Source organism: Oryctolagus cuniculus, chromosome 9 (genome assembly GCF_051225735.1).
Source record: "Oryctolagus cuniculus isolate XC-2025 breed Fujian yellow rabbit chromosome 9, ASM5122573v1, whole genome shotgun sequence".
NCBI lineage: Eukaryota > Metazoa > Chordata > Mammalia > Lagomorpha > Leporidae > Oryctolagus > Oryctolagus cuniculus.
The window spans coordinates 70,476,967-70,490,504 of NC_142875.1; positions in this window are offsets into that span (position 1 = coordinate 70,476,967).

A 13,538-nucleotide genomic window follows, 5' to 3' on the forward strand; every position below is an offset into this window, starting at 1 on the left:
AATGATTGATGTTAGCTATGACATACATTTGAAGGGATATTAGCTTCAATTTTAATTCTTGATTTTTTTAAATTATTTTACTCATTTCCTTTTCTCCAAGATTTCTCCCTTCATCCTTAGCATCGTGTCTCTATGGACCAGGAGTGATTTCAGTTGGCTGGTCCCTGAGATCCTGTGTAACTCCACACACAGCATGAGCTTCCTGCTGTTCTGTCTCCCGAGTGACCTACTGGGGGAGCTGTGACTTGGCCTATATTGTGTTTGTCATTAGTGTTTGTAATCCTTTATAATTTAGGTGTTGAAGAGGAGTGTAGGAAAATGGAAACTTTCCTTCTGGAGCTTCAATAATCGAATCAGTTGAAATAAATTGACAATAGATTCACAAGAGAAAGGACATACACATTTATTAACATGCACATAAATCAAACAAAATACAAAACTCAAAGAACAGCCAGATGGTTGGAGCTTAAATATCCTCTTCCCATGAAGAGGAAAGTGAGGCTTAGGCAGTTTTAGGGGAGAATAAATGATTTTTCGGGGAGATGAATGGGCTGAAGAATACAAGTTGACCTGGGAAACATTCCCATGGGCTCTAGATGTGATATTTGACTTTCCGTGTCTCCCTCTGTGGTATGTGTTTAATTTTCTTTCCTTAGTGAAATTTCCATAAGAAGATGGAAGGCGATTGTGCTCCTCTTTGGCAGATTTAGCCCTTAAGAAGGTAAGGGACCTTCAGAGAGAAGATCCAGCATTCGCTGGTCCCCAAGTGCCTTTAATTTAGAAATAGCGTACCAAGGCACCCTTTCTGAGGAGTTTGATTCTCTGAGTTCTCTGTTTCCCCAGCCTTGGATGGGTCAGACGAGTCATTATGGATGCATGCTGTGGGGGAGACTGGTGTTTGCCAGACATTAGCAAATTAGCAGACAGTTTGTCTTGTGACACCACCAGTTTTGTTTGATTAATGTATTATCTGTACCACAGGGCCTCACGGGTTCTCCAAATGGCATTGTTGATCTGAGAAAGCATTAGACTCCTAGGTAAAGCTGTTTTATTTATTTACTGTATCATATGCTTCATTAAAAAAGTTTTTCTGTGAGATAAAACGTCCTCCCTTTTGTTCAGTTCTGATTGGCATCACCTTGCGTGTATATTCCTGGGTAGGGGCTGCTCAAGTTCAGACAGACCCCCGCCCCTGCCCCGGGTTTCCTCATAACAGGAAAGAGCAAGTAGCTGGGGGCACCTGACTCTGGAAAAATAAACTAATTTAAACCCAGTGTTGGACACATTGAGTGATGAATATTACTGCATGTTTCAGGCTTCAAATTAACCATCTGTTCCAACAGCTGGGTATTTTAAGGAGAATTTAAGTTTTAACTTTTGTGTCAGTCTCTCCTGTCTAGTTTACTCCAACTGCCTGCGTCTGACATGAGGGCACTTCATAAAGGTGTATGAGTGAGCAGGTGTCTTGCTTCCCAGGATCTGTTGAAACACAAAACGGAGCTCAAGTCAGTGGCTCAGAGCTAAGGTCAGAGTTGGTCTGCAAGCCAGTCCTTTGGCTTAGTTTTCCGTTTCCTCTGAAATGTGGAGAATCCCAACACTGACTTCATTCAGGCCAGAATGGAGAGGGCTTAGCTGGGTGCCTGACCCCTAAGGAGGGTCAACCGATAGTAGCCACGCAGACCGTGACGTCAACACCACCGTTTCCAGCAGGAGCGCCTAGGGAGTTACTAATGAGACAGGGATCTTCACAATGTGTGTGGGATATGTGTATTATGAAAAAAGTATGCATGGATTGCAAAACGTTTCTTGCACCAAAATAAATTAATCCTTTAATTTCATTTTCCACAAGTTTTTTGAAGTTCCCTGATCACAGAGGATGGAGACGTAACTTGGCTGCATCAGGGGGCCCTCAGCTAGCTCCCACCCTCCCCTCCCCCTGGTGCCAACTGCAGCTCCCTGGGAAGGGGAAACAAAATGAGTTAAAAATCCTCTGAAACTTTGCATTTGGAAACCAGAAAGCAGATGCCCAGAGCAGCCTCTGCCTGTGTCTCAATGCAAGTTACAATCGATTTTCTAATACCGCCTTTGCGTGGATGCATTAAGCAGTTCGTTGACATATCATTATCACATTTTGAAGTTAAACAGCCACAGCATCTATGAGCCCTCCTCACACAGTTAATTATTCCTGAATTTTTGCGCGCTCTTGAAACATATTCTAGTTATTTCACGGTCCCCTGGGAGCACTGGCTGCCTTTGTGCCCTAGACATGGCCAGTGGTGTAAAACCTCTGCATCTGTCAGATTGCTCCATGTGGAGCATAATTGCCTGATTTCCATTTGAAAGTACAGCCCTGACATCAAAACGACAGGGACCCACCAATGATAACAATGGGTTGCTGACACCTCCAAGGGGAGAGGGGCGAGGGGGGCGCAGTGCGGGAATAAATAGGGGTGCCAAAGAGCACTCGCCATGGTGGGGAGCAGCTCTGAATTTACAGCTGCAGACGGAGTGTTCCTCCTCGGGAACAAAACCCAACAGAAAGAATAAAGAGAAAGCAGCCGGTGGATTAGCATGGGCGTGAGCGTGCTGGAGCCAGATGGCTGGCTTTGGAGAGCCAGGGTCCCTCTTGCTTGCAGTCACCAGCCCCACAGACAGCAAGCCGGCTCCGAGGGGAGGGAAATGAGCTCATTCCACCGCCAGGCACACAATTCGTCTTCTTTCTCTCATATACAACTGAGCTGCAGGAAAGTTGGAAAAGAGAGAGAGGGCAAGAAAGAAGGGGCGCTGGGGTGGCTGGAAAGAATGAGCACCCAGGGAAGGGTGAGGTGCCAGGCTGGGGCCAGGCTGCAGCACTCAAATGGCCATGCAGGGGGATGCCACGTGCAGAGAGAAGGCGGCAGAGGGGCCCCTAGCGTTTTGTTAATGCGTCCACTGACTTCCACGAAGGTCACCTCCATGGTCCGACTTTCCCAAAGGACTTGGTGTGTAAAAGGTCAAGAGGAAGGGCAGGGCTGCTTGGAGACGCCCTGGGGTTAAGCTCAGGGCCCACATGTGGAGGGACGGTGGGCATCATCTTCAAGATCTCACTAATGAGTGAGCCCGCCTCCCTCCATGGGCTGGAGGCCAGTGGATTTGTCAGTGTTTGGCCTGTGAACCAGCCATCTGCTTGGATACATATCTGCCATGCCCCAGACAGGTGCCCTGAGGGGAAGGAGCTGGAGTGGACGGTGGGGAGTTTGGAGAGAAGCACTCTCACAGGTAACAGGCACCTAGCAGGTTGTGAGTGTGGGAGTGCTTCTTTCCTACAGGGTGCGAAGGCTGAGGACGGTCAGCCTGCACTCACACTGCCTGCCGTGCTTGGGAAAGCATTTGCTGCTCATGAATGAGTTTATTATCTGGAGTGACAGCCAGCCGTTCCGCTGCTGGTCATCGGGCAGACCGGAGGATGCTGATGGCCAGCACAACATTTGCACATGTGTGCAGAGGAGTGGGCATCCCACACAGCAGCCTCCTGGCCATGCTCACACACCCCCAGCTTAGCACAACACCGCCACGGCCCCCAACCCAGAGAAGCAGCTCCAAGGAAAAAATGAAAGCACTCTTGGGTTGCTGTGGGCTCACGGAGCACTGCCTCTGCCTGGCTAGGTTTCCCCGGGCACAGGCAATCTGCCTCCAGCAGTGTTTACTCTAAAGAATAAATAGCAGGCTCCCAAATCCAGGGAGATGCGGTTATTCAGAGACAGCTGGAAATGATTATTAAAATCACAACAAACACGGAGCAAAGTCCTCTCCGTTTCCAGGCAGAATCGGGACACCTGCTCCCCAAATTCTGGCATCTTAGGTAGAACTGAGCACGAAGCTGGCAGGTTCTGACAGGGCCAAGGAAGCGAAGCAAGCTGCCAGCTGGGAGCAGAGACCACAGGCTCCGCGTTTCTCCTTCCAAAAGTAAAGCAGGGGTGGGTGCGGGGGTGTAGCAGGTTAAGCCGCCACTCGGGAAGCCTGTACTCCGTATCAGAGTGCCTGGTTCAAGTCCCCGGCTACTCCACACTTCCAGTCCAGCTTCCTGCCAATGCACCTGGGAGGTAGCTGGTGATGGCCCATGTACGTGTGTCCTTACCACCCATATGGGAGACCCAGATGAAGTTCCTGGCCCCTGGCTTCAGCCTGGCCTAGTCCTGTATCATTGCGGGTATTTGGGGAGTGAATTAGTAGATGAGATCTCTCTCTCTCTCTCCTCTCTCTCTCTCTCTCTCTCTCGCCTTGGCTTTCAAATCAATAAATAAATCCTTTTCAAAAAAGATTTATTTATTTGAAAGGCAAGGCGAAGTTACAGAGGCAGAGGCAGAGGCAGAGAGAGAGAGAGGTCTTCCATCCACTGGTTCACTCCCCAAATAGCCACAAAGTCTGGAGCTGTGCTGATCCAAAGCCAGGAGCCTAGAGCTTCTTCCAGGTCTCCCACACGGGTGCAGGGGCCCAAGGACTTGGGCCATTCTCCACTGTTTTCTCAGGCCATAGCAGACAGCTAGATGGAAGTGGAGCAGCTGGGATTTGAACCAATGCCCATATGAGATGCTGGTACTGCAGGCAGCAGCTTTACCCACTACACCACAGCACCAGCTCCAACTTTTTATTTTGTTTTATTTTATTTTAAATTTTATTTGTTATAGAAGTTCCATGTATTTCATATACACAAATTTAGGAACATAGTGACACTTCCCTTCCCTCCCCCACATCCATACTCTAACCCTTCTTCCTCCTCCCTCTCCCATTCTCACTCTTAATTTTTACAAAGATCTATTTTCAGTTTACTTAATGATCATAAAGTTAACTCTACACTAAGTAAAACAGTTCAACAAATAGTGTGAAAAAAATCACTGTTTCTCAATGGAAGAGACAAGGGATGTAAACACTCATCAAATCTCAAAATGTCCATTTCACTCCAATACATTACGTTTCAGGTACTATAATAGTTACCTTGGCTCAGGGAAAACATAATATCTGTCTTCTTATTTCACCAAGTATAGGCCAGAGATGCAGCACAGTGGATTAAGCTGCTGCCTGCAATGCCAGCATCCATATGGGTGCCGGTTCAAGTCCCGGCTGCTCCACTTTCAATCCAGGTTTCTCCTTGTGGCCTATAAAAGCAACAGAAAATGGCCCAAGTGCTTGGGCCCCTACACCCACAGGGAGACCCAGATGAAGCTCCTGGCTCCTGGCTTTGGTCAGGTCCAGCCCAACCAGTTGTTGTGGACACATCGGGGGAGAACCAGTAAATGAAAGATCTCTTTCTCTGTCTCTGCCTCCCCCTCCTCCGTAACTGTACCTTTCAAACAAGTAAAAATAAATCTTTAAAAAAATAAAAAGTGAAAGCAAAGAGTTTTTGCAAGCGTCAGTAACTCCTCATGACAACTCTAGGGGGCAGGATCTCTGCTATCCCTATTTTACACAAAGGAGCCCGGCACACACACGGGTCTAGCGACTTTGTGAATGACACATAGCTGGTAAGGGGTAGAGCTGGGCCTGGCTCCCATGGCCACACCTCCAAGCTGCCCTGCCTCTCCTGCTGGTGTGACGAGACTGGGCGCCAGGCAGCCTGCCTCAGCTACTCACTGGCAGTGTGAACCTCTGTGAGTTCCCACCTCGTCGCTTTCAACCAGGGACTAGAAGAGCTGCCTGAGAGTTTCCATCCACTGATTCACTCCCGAAGTGGCTGCAATAGCCAGGGCTGGGTCAGGCCAGAGCCAGCAGCCTAGGAGTCCCCCGAAGACCTTGAGCCATCATCCACTGCTTTGCCAGGCCTTTCAGACAGCTGGGTCGGAAGCAGAGCAGCTGGGACTCCGACTTGGGGTGCTGCCATCCGAAGTGGCAGCTTAACCGTTGCGCCACAGCACGGGCCTCCTAACCCACCCGTAGCTGGTGAAGTTGAGATGCTGAGACATCACGTGGTGGAGCCGGGATGTGTTTTCTTGCCTCTGTATGTTGGGGTCAGCATAACCTGAGCTTACCGTGCCCTGCTGCACAGCGCCCCCATCTGCCCATTGCTAGACACAGCAGGGAGGGCGCCATCTAGGAAGACTGGAGCAAGGAATTCAACTCCCGTCACCTCCTCTACCCGACTTGGACCTGGGATGGGCTGGGGACAGGGTCAGGTCCATGTCCCCTGGAACCGCTGAAAGGGAGTTCATCTCTCTTGGGACCAGAAAGGCACCTTATGTGTGCTCTGAAGATTTTCTCGATGATCGAAGGTTTATTTTCTCCCCATCAACAAATGCAGAAACATGACCCAGAGACGACTTCCACCCTCCTCCCAGTGCAAGGGCCCCTGAGGACGTCCCCAGTGGCACAGGGCATTTCTGTGCCGGAGCAGAAGAGGAGCCGGCCCAGGGCCCGGGTGTCTGGCTGCACACAGCCCTGTCTCCGTATCTGTCCGAGCTCTGGCCTTCCACTGATTTTCACATTTTCCCCTCCATTTTACTTTCAGGAACTCTCTGGGGAATGCAGGTTTTGTTCTGTTGCTTTACAGAATTCCCAGAGCTGGGAATGAAAATGACTTCCTTTCCCAACCCCTGGCTGAGTGCTTTCACAAAAAATCTCTGTGTTGTGAGCTGATGTTTAAACTACAGAGTCTGGGTCCCTCCTCCCCCATCTCCTCCTCCTCCTCCTCTCTCCCTTTTCCTCTCTCTCCCTCTCACAACCAGGTAAAATGAGAAAATTCACACAAGCTTCCAAAGCCAAGGTGTCCTCTGAAGTCAGCCCCTGGGGCTCTTGTTCCTAAGGGAAGGTTTAGAGGAAGTGTCCCCGTGAGAGCAGGAAGCCTTCCTTCTCGATAGAGGAAAACAGAGACAGGTCCCACGGCCAGGCTGCCACCTAGGGAACAAATACAACCCAAGGCTCGAAGTTCAGGGGCTGGCTTTGAACCAAGAGCAGAAAAGCACATTTTCCAAACTTATCAGGATTGTGTTTCTAGATTCTCAAAGGGACGATGAAGCAGAGACACAGCTGAAAATGTTCTGAGTTGAGGACTGAAGCTATTTTTCCTTGTCACCATAGAATTAAGGGGGGGGGGGCGAGGCGGGAGATCTAATCCCACTGGATTGGCAGCAGGTGTGAGCCCATCTGACGCTGCAACAAGGCAGAGGGAGAGCACAAGCTGCAGGCATGGACAAGACTCTCCTCTCAGACGGTTCCATCTGAGCCAGGCCCCAGGGAACAGAGTGCTGACCCCCCAGGTGTCCTCTCCTTCCCAGCCCGGGAAGGCTGCCTTCGCCGCCAAGGCCAAGGACGCCCATGCCGGCCCCTGCCTTGTGAGGCTCCACACCGCGTCATCTCGTCATCACCAGTCACGCCACAGACCTGACTCACCTCGTCGTGCTACTGCCCCCACCTTGCAGGCCTGGGGCTGCCTGGGAGTTCAGAGCAGTGACGTCATGCAGGTTGGCGTTCAGACCCCGCGCTGCTACTGCTCATCACGTGGCCATGAAGGCATTGCTTCATCTCCCTGAGCCTCCCGTCTCCTCCTCTGCAGATTCAGGGATGAACAATCATAGCTACCTCCCAGAGTTCGTCTGATCCTTAAATTCTCTGTCAAGGGGGCTGACTCCACGCCCCACACCAAGCCTCGACTCGGATGTGCCGATTAGGATTTCCAAGGGTGGGAGGGAGGCCAGGGAGAAGGCCTGGAAAAGAAACCACCTCTGGGACGGTGAGCCCAGACAGGAGGGGGAGTAGAAAGAAAGGCGGATGGAGGCCAGCCCCACCTCCCCGTGCTCTGCCTGCCGTCTGGCTTGGAAAGGTCGCTGTCTGAGCTTTGAAGCCATCTATCACTCCGCTTGCCTTATCTTCAAATCATTATTCCAGAGACACTCAAGTTGCAAGAAGCTCGTGTTTTAGAGCTGAGACACACACACACACACACACACACACACACACACATCTATCTAGTGCTCTAGAAAGCAGAAGTCTTGAGGGCCTGTCTTCAGCTCTGCTCCCCAGGGAATGGATGGCTTCTTTCACCATTAGGGGCTGTTAGCACCTCACGTTTCTTCTCACCCACAACCAGTTACTGGTTTTGCTTTAAGATCCTGAGAGCTATGGGTAGTCTTCTGCAGAGCCAGGTAGACTGAGACCGGCTCACTTGCTTACATGCCGCTCGTTAAGGAACACAGGTGATGCCACTTGTGATGCACGTGGACCGCTGTCCCTGGCTCTCACCTGCATCTCAGGACAACAGAGAGGGTTCTGGAGCGCAGAAGGAGGGCTGGAAGTTTCTGGGCGGGGGGCAACCAGGACCTGGAGCAAGTTCATGTGGGGTGTGCAGCTCATGCATAAGTGGAGCTAATCTAACGCAGAGTCGAGATTCAGAAAACTCAAATGAAGCATTTTGGTGGGTGGGGCCAAACCACAGTTGGCTGAGTACAGAAGTCATTGGTTACAGATTCATTCCATTGCCATGGCCCAGCCTCATTCTGTGTCCCTTTCACAAAACATGGGATCATGTTCAGCAATATTTTATGCGTTCTGGACATTGTTACTTATTCAGATATGAGGGGTTTTGTTTTTCGTTAATTCTCTACTAATTTTATTACTTTCCGTAACCCTCCTCCCTTTCGTTTTGAACTGTAGTTTACTTCAGTATTTGATTTCTTTTAGATATAAGCATTCTTACAATTTTAAAAGGAATGACAATTTCCAAAAGCAGAAACACACAGCTTAAATGATAAAGATAGTGTGTCTGAAAGGTTTGGGCTCGGTTTGGGTTTCGTGTCACAGAGAACAAAGGAAAAGCAGTTGACTACCGATAAAGTGCAGTTTTTTGTTTTTTTGGTTTTTTTGGTTTTTTTTTTGACAGGCAGAGTGGACAGTGAGAGAGAGAGACAGAGAGAAAGGTCTTCCTTTGCCGTTGGTTCACCCTCCAATGGCCGCCGCGGCTGGCGCGCTGCAGCCGGTGCACCGCGCTGATCCGATGGCAGGAGCCAGGAGCCAGGTGCTTTTCCTGGTCTCCCATGGGGTGCAGGGCCCAAGCACCTGGGCCATCCTCCACTGCACTCCCTGGCCACAGCAGAGGGCTGGCCTGGAAGAGGGGCAACCGGGACAGAATCCGGCGCCCCGACCGGGACTAGAACCCGGTGTGCCGGCGCCGCTAGGCGGAGGATTAGCCTAGTGAGCTGCGGCGCCGGCCAAAGTGCAGTTTTTCTGTGGAGAAAACCTGGCCACCTGCCTCTACATCCATTACTGCTCGTCTCAGTAAAGATGGAGCTCAAACATCTAATGTCTGTTGTGCCTCAGTTTCTCTGGTTGTCAAAGGATACCAAACAGCACATCTGTCTCCCGCTCAACTTGTAGAAATGGTGCCAAGTCAGTGAGAGAAAAATCTCCATGAAATAGCACTGTGGTCACAAAACTTGTTTCGTGCCTTTATCATTTTCCCTAGAGCTGGGGTTGATCCGAGTGAAAACGGAAATGGAGCTAGTCGGAGCTGGAACTGCTGAAGCCGAGGGGGGACACAGGGAAGTCTGTAACTAATCGTCTCCACCTGGGAGCAGCCGGGTGCCCCCCGCTTCCAGAGAGCAGATTTCTTTGGAACCAGGTGAGGAATCTGTTTTCCGGCTGAAATTCTCACGAGGAATTTGGAAGGACTGTAATGCTAACAATGATATTCCACAGAACTCTTAGCAATCACTCTATTCCACAGTCTTTCCTGGAGTTCTTTTTTCCTTCTGATTTCTCTCTGCAAAAAATGTTAAACTTGGCCGGCGCTGTGGTTCACTAGGCTAATCCTCCGCCTAAGGCGCCGGTGCACCGGGTTCTAGTCCCAGTCGGGGCTCCGGATTCTGTTCCGGTTGCCCCTCTTCCAGGCCAGCTCTCTGCTGTGGTCCGGGAGTGCAGTGGAGGATGGCCCAAGTGCTTGGGCCCTGCACCCCATGGGAGACCAGGAGAAGTACCTGGCTCCTGGCTTCGGATCAGCACGATGCGCCAGCTGCAGCGCACCGCTAGAGCGGCCACTGGGGGGTGGACCAACGGCAAAGGAAGACCTTTCTCTCTGTCTCTCTCACTGTCTACTCTGCCTGTCAAAAAAAAAAAATGTTAAACTGAACTGTTCTTGATTCATCCTTTCCTCAAGCCTGCCCACCGTCAGTTTCTCACTTGTGCCTCCCGGGGTCTCATCTCCTCATTTCCACTCTCATCTCCCTTAAACTGGCTCGCCTCATTCTTCTTTTCTCTCCATGAAAAAACATTTCCTGATCAACAGGGGAAGAAACATGACCAAGTAGGGTTGTAGTAGCTAAAAGAACGGAGATACTACATGAAGAGGGGAACAGGCCAAACATGACTCCATCATCGTGAGCCTGTGCTCACAATGTCAGACAAGACTTGCTCAGCACAGAGTTGTGAGAGTCTCAGAATTCCCACACGTGGATGTTTGACCTTTCACTCGATCTAACTGCACCATCCAGATGGCAGAGGGGTCTCGTTTGCCTGAGATGAATTCTCATCCATCATATCCATCACCCCTCGATCATGCTGCTCATGATCCCCAAGGACTGCCCGTCAGGCGCATCAGTGCTCACTATTAGGCACAGCTGGGAGATGTAGCAGTCTGGTTCATTACATTTTCCGATTAACTGAGAATGCCAGTGTACATCAGCCATGGATTTCTGACATCATGGCACCTGGGACAATCTAAACTCCAAAGCTAAGTTGAACCAGTGTCATCTTTCTTGGAAAACTCAGAGGAAACATCAGGACTCACGTAGTGTTGGGATCATGACAGATGTGCTGTGATGAGCAGATGTCAGGGATAACTGGGATTTCTGTTTGGTACAATGTAATTGTGATTTTCTTTTGGGGGGTATGTAATAGCACAAGTCACATAGAAAAGAAGAGCACTGTGTCAACCACCTGATGTCATGTAAAACCTCCCCCCTCTGTTTTAAAGTCTGTTTAAGGGGCCAGCATTGTGGTACGGTGGGTAAAGTCACTATATATAAGAAAGTGAGAATTTCTAGAAAAACATTTCTAAGGAAGGATTTTAAAATAAATTTTTTAAAAAGTATCAATTTTACTTTTTAAATATTTATTTATTTGAAAGGCAGAATTACAGAGAGGCAGAAGCAGAGAGAGATCTTCCATCCACTTGTTCACTCCCCAAATGACTGCAACGGCAGGAGCTTAGTCAATACGAAGCCAAGAGTCAGAAGCTTCTTCCAGTTCTCCCATGTAGGTGCAGGGGTCCAAGGATGTGGACCATCTTCCACTGCTTTTCCAGGAGCATTAGCAGGGATCTGGATTGGAAGTGGAGCAGCCAGGACTTGAACCAGCTCCCAAATAGGATGTCAGCACTGCGGGATGCAGCTTTACCCACTACGCCACAGCACCAGCCCCTTAAAATAAATGTTATGTGGGCCTGTGTTATGGTGTATCAGGTTAAGCTGCCACCTGGGATGCCAACATCCCATATAGGCGCAGGTTCGAGTCCCAGCTGCTCCACTTCCGATCCAGCTCCCTGCTAATACACCTGGGAAAAGTAGCAGAGGATGACCCAAGTTCATGGGTCCCTGCACCCAGGTGGAAGACCCAGAAGAAGCTCCAGGCTCCTGACTTTGGCCTGGCCCAGCTGTGGCTGTTGTGGCCATTTGGGAAGTGAACCAGCGGGTGGGAGATTTCTCTCTCTGTCTCTTCCTCTCTCTCTCTCTCTCTCTCTCTCTAACTCTAACTCTGCCTTTCAAATAAAAATAAATGGAAAAAAAAAAAAAAACCCACAACCTTGAAGGACCACATCTTGGTTTAAACTCTGAGTCTCTGCGACTGAGGCTGAGGGTTTGGCAGGAGCATGAAGTCAGCCGGGTCTTCTTTGTGGTCTGGAGGCGCTGCACCACCACCGGAAGGCCCGCCCCCACCCCCGTGCTGGCGGGCCCCAGTCTACCCTGCCCCGTCCTGACTTTACGCTGCATGGCTCCACTCCTCCCCTCCCCCACCCCCACTTGCTTCCATCTCCATTCTTTTCCAAGGCATTTACAGGTTCTGGGAGAGGGAAAGGAGCCACGAACCTCATTCCAGAACTGAGATTTTGGGAGGGAATCCCTGCCAGTGGAAGTGGAAGTCTGTCCTAGTGACACAAGGGCTGCAGGGAGTCTCCAGGATGTGGGGAGGGGCTGCCATTTTGGAATCGCCCCCAGTTGCTTCCTGTTTCTATCCGTGGGCGTAAGAAGCCATGCCATGGAGGAAATAGCTCTCCAGCTTCCGGAAGCCCCCAGTTCTCCAGAGATCAGAGCAGATCCTTGCCTGTGCCTGATCTGCCATCCACTGTTCGTCCTCTAAGAGGCTTTCCAAATCCTCAGGGTGCCTGCCAGCATCACTCGTGCTCACTGTTGGCACTGAACCCCTGGCAGGAAGCTACTGCACTGGCTTCTCCGGTCCCAGTCGTTTAATGTTCCTCATCTGTGCTATATCTTCTGTTTGAATATCCGGGGTGCCTCTTACAGCCGTGCACCCAGACCCAGACGTTTGTTAAGCCTCAAGTGATGAAGCAGCTGGCGCAGCCACACTGGCGTCTTCAGGCAATAAGCACACTCCCGTGGCAACCCTGTGAAGACGTCTTCCTCTCCCCCCTGCATTCAGGATGAGGAAAATGACTTGACGAGGTCTTGCCTCATGGGACACAGCTGGTCACCAAGTGCCAGGACTTGAATGCAGCCCTGGGGATTCTGATTGCCGTTTAATGCTTGTCTGTCATGGTGGTGGTTCCCAAACCTGCTGGCTCATCAGAATCCCCTGCAAAGCAGCTTGACAAAGTGGAGTTGCAGATTCACCTCTAGACCCGCTACGTGGCTCCCACCCCTCCCATGGCCTCCCTTGCTCTGACGGTGTGACTTCCGGTCTGTGATACCACAGGTGACATGTGACCTTAGAGGGCAGCTCTAACACTGAGCATCTCAGGTTTATGCAGTAATAGCCTCCTTGTTTGTGAAGAACTCATTTCGCCTCCCGGGATCATGCTCCTACAGGACCCTTCTGGGTTAACATCAGCTTCTAGAAGGGCCAAGGTTAAATGCAGGTGCATCCATGGCTCCTTAGCCCCAGGTAGGAAAGGCCAGGAAAGTGTAGCAACCCTGTTCAGGATGGAAACCTTCTGGAAACCTCTGAGCTGAAAGGAGGGATCTGGCCTTCCTCCACAGCTGGCTCTGAGCCAGACGGACCCCAGCTAACCGGGCATGTCGGTAAAGGCACTTTGATGGTGGGGACTCTGTAAATTGAGGGGCGAGGACCCTGGCAATTAAGTGACCATAAACCAATCCTAGAATCACCTGACGGGGGTTGTGAAGGTGGGAAAGTTCTTCCTGGCAGGAAGAGTGAGAGCCAGCAACCCCCTGCCAACAGCCAGCTGCCAGCAGCCCACCAAGCCCTAGCCTCACCCGGGAGAGAGGACTCGCCACTGAAGTTCTCCAGAGCAATCAGGAGTTGCTTAGAGAAGTCCCCCAAGCTGACTTAACCCGCCACAACCTTAGCAAGCTGACACCCCGTGCCCGTGATTTCCAAGG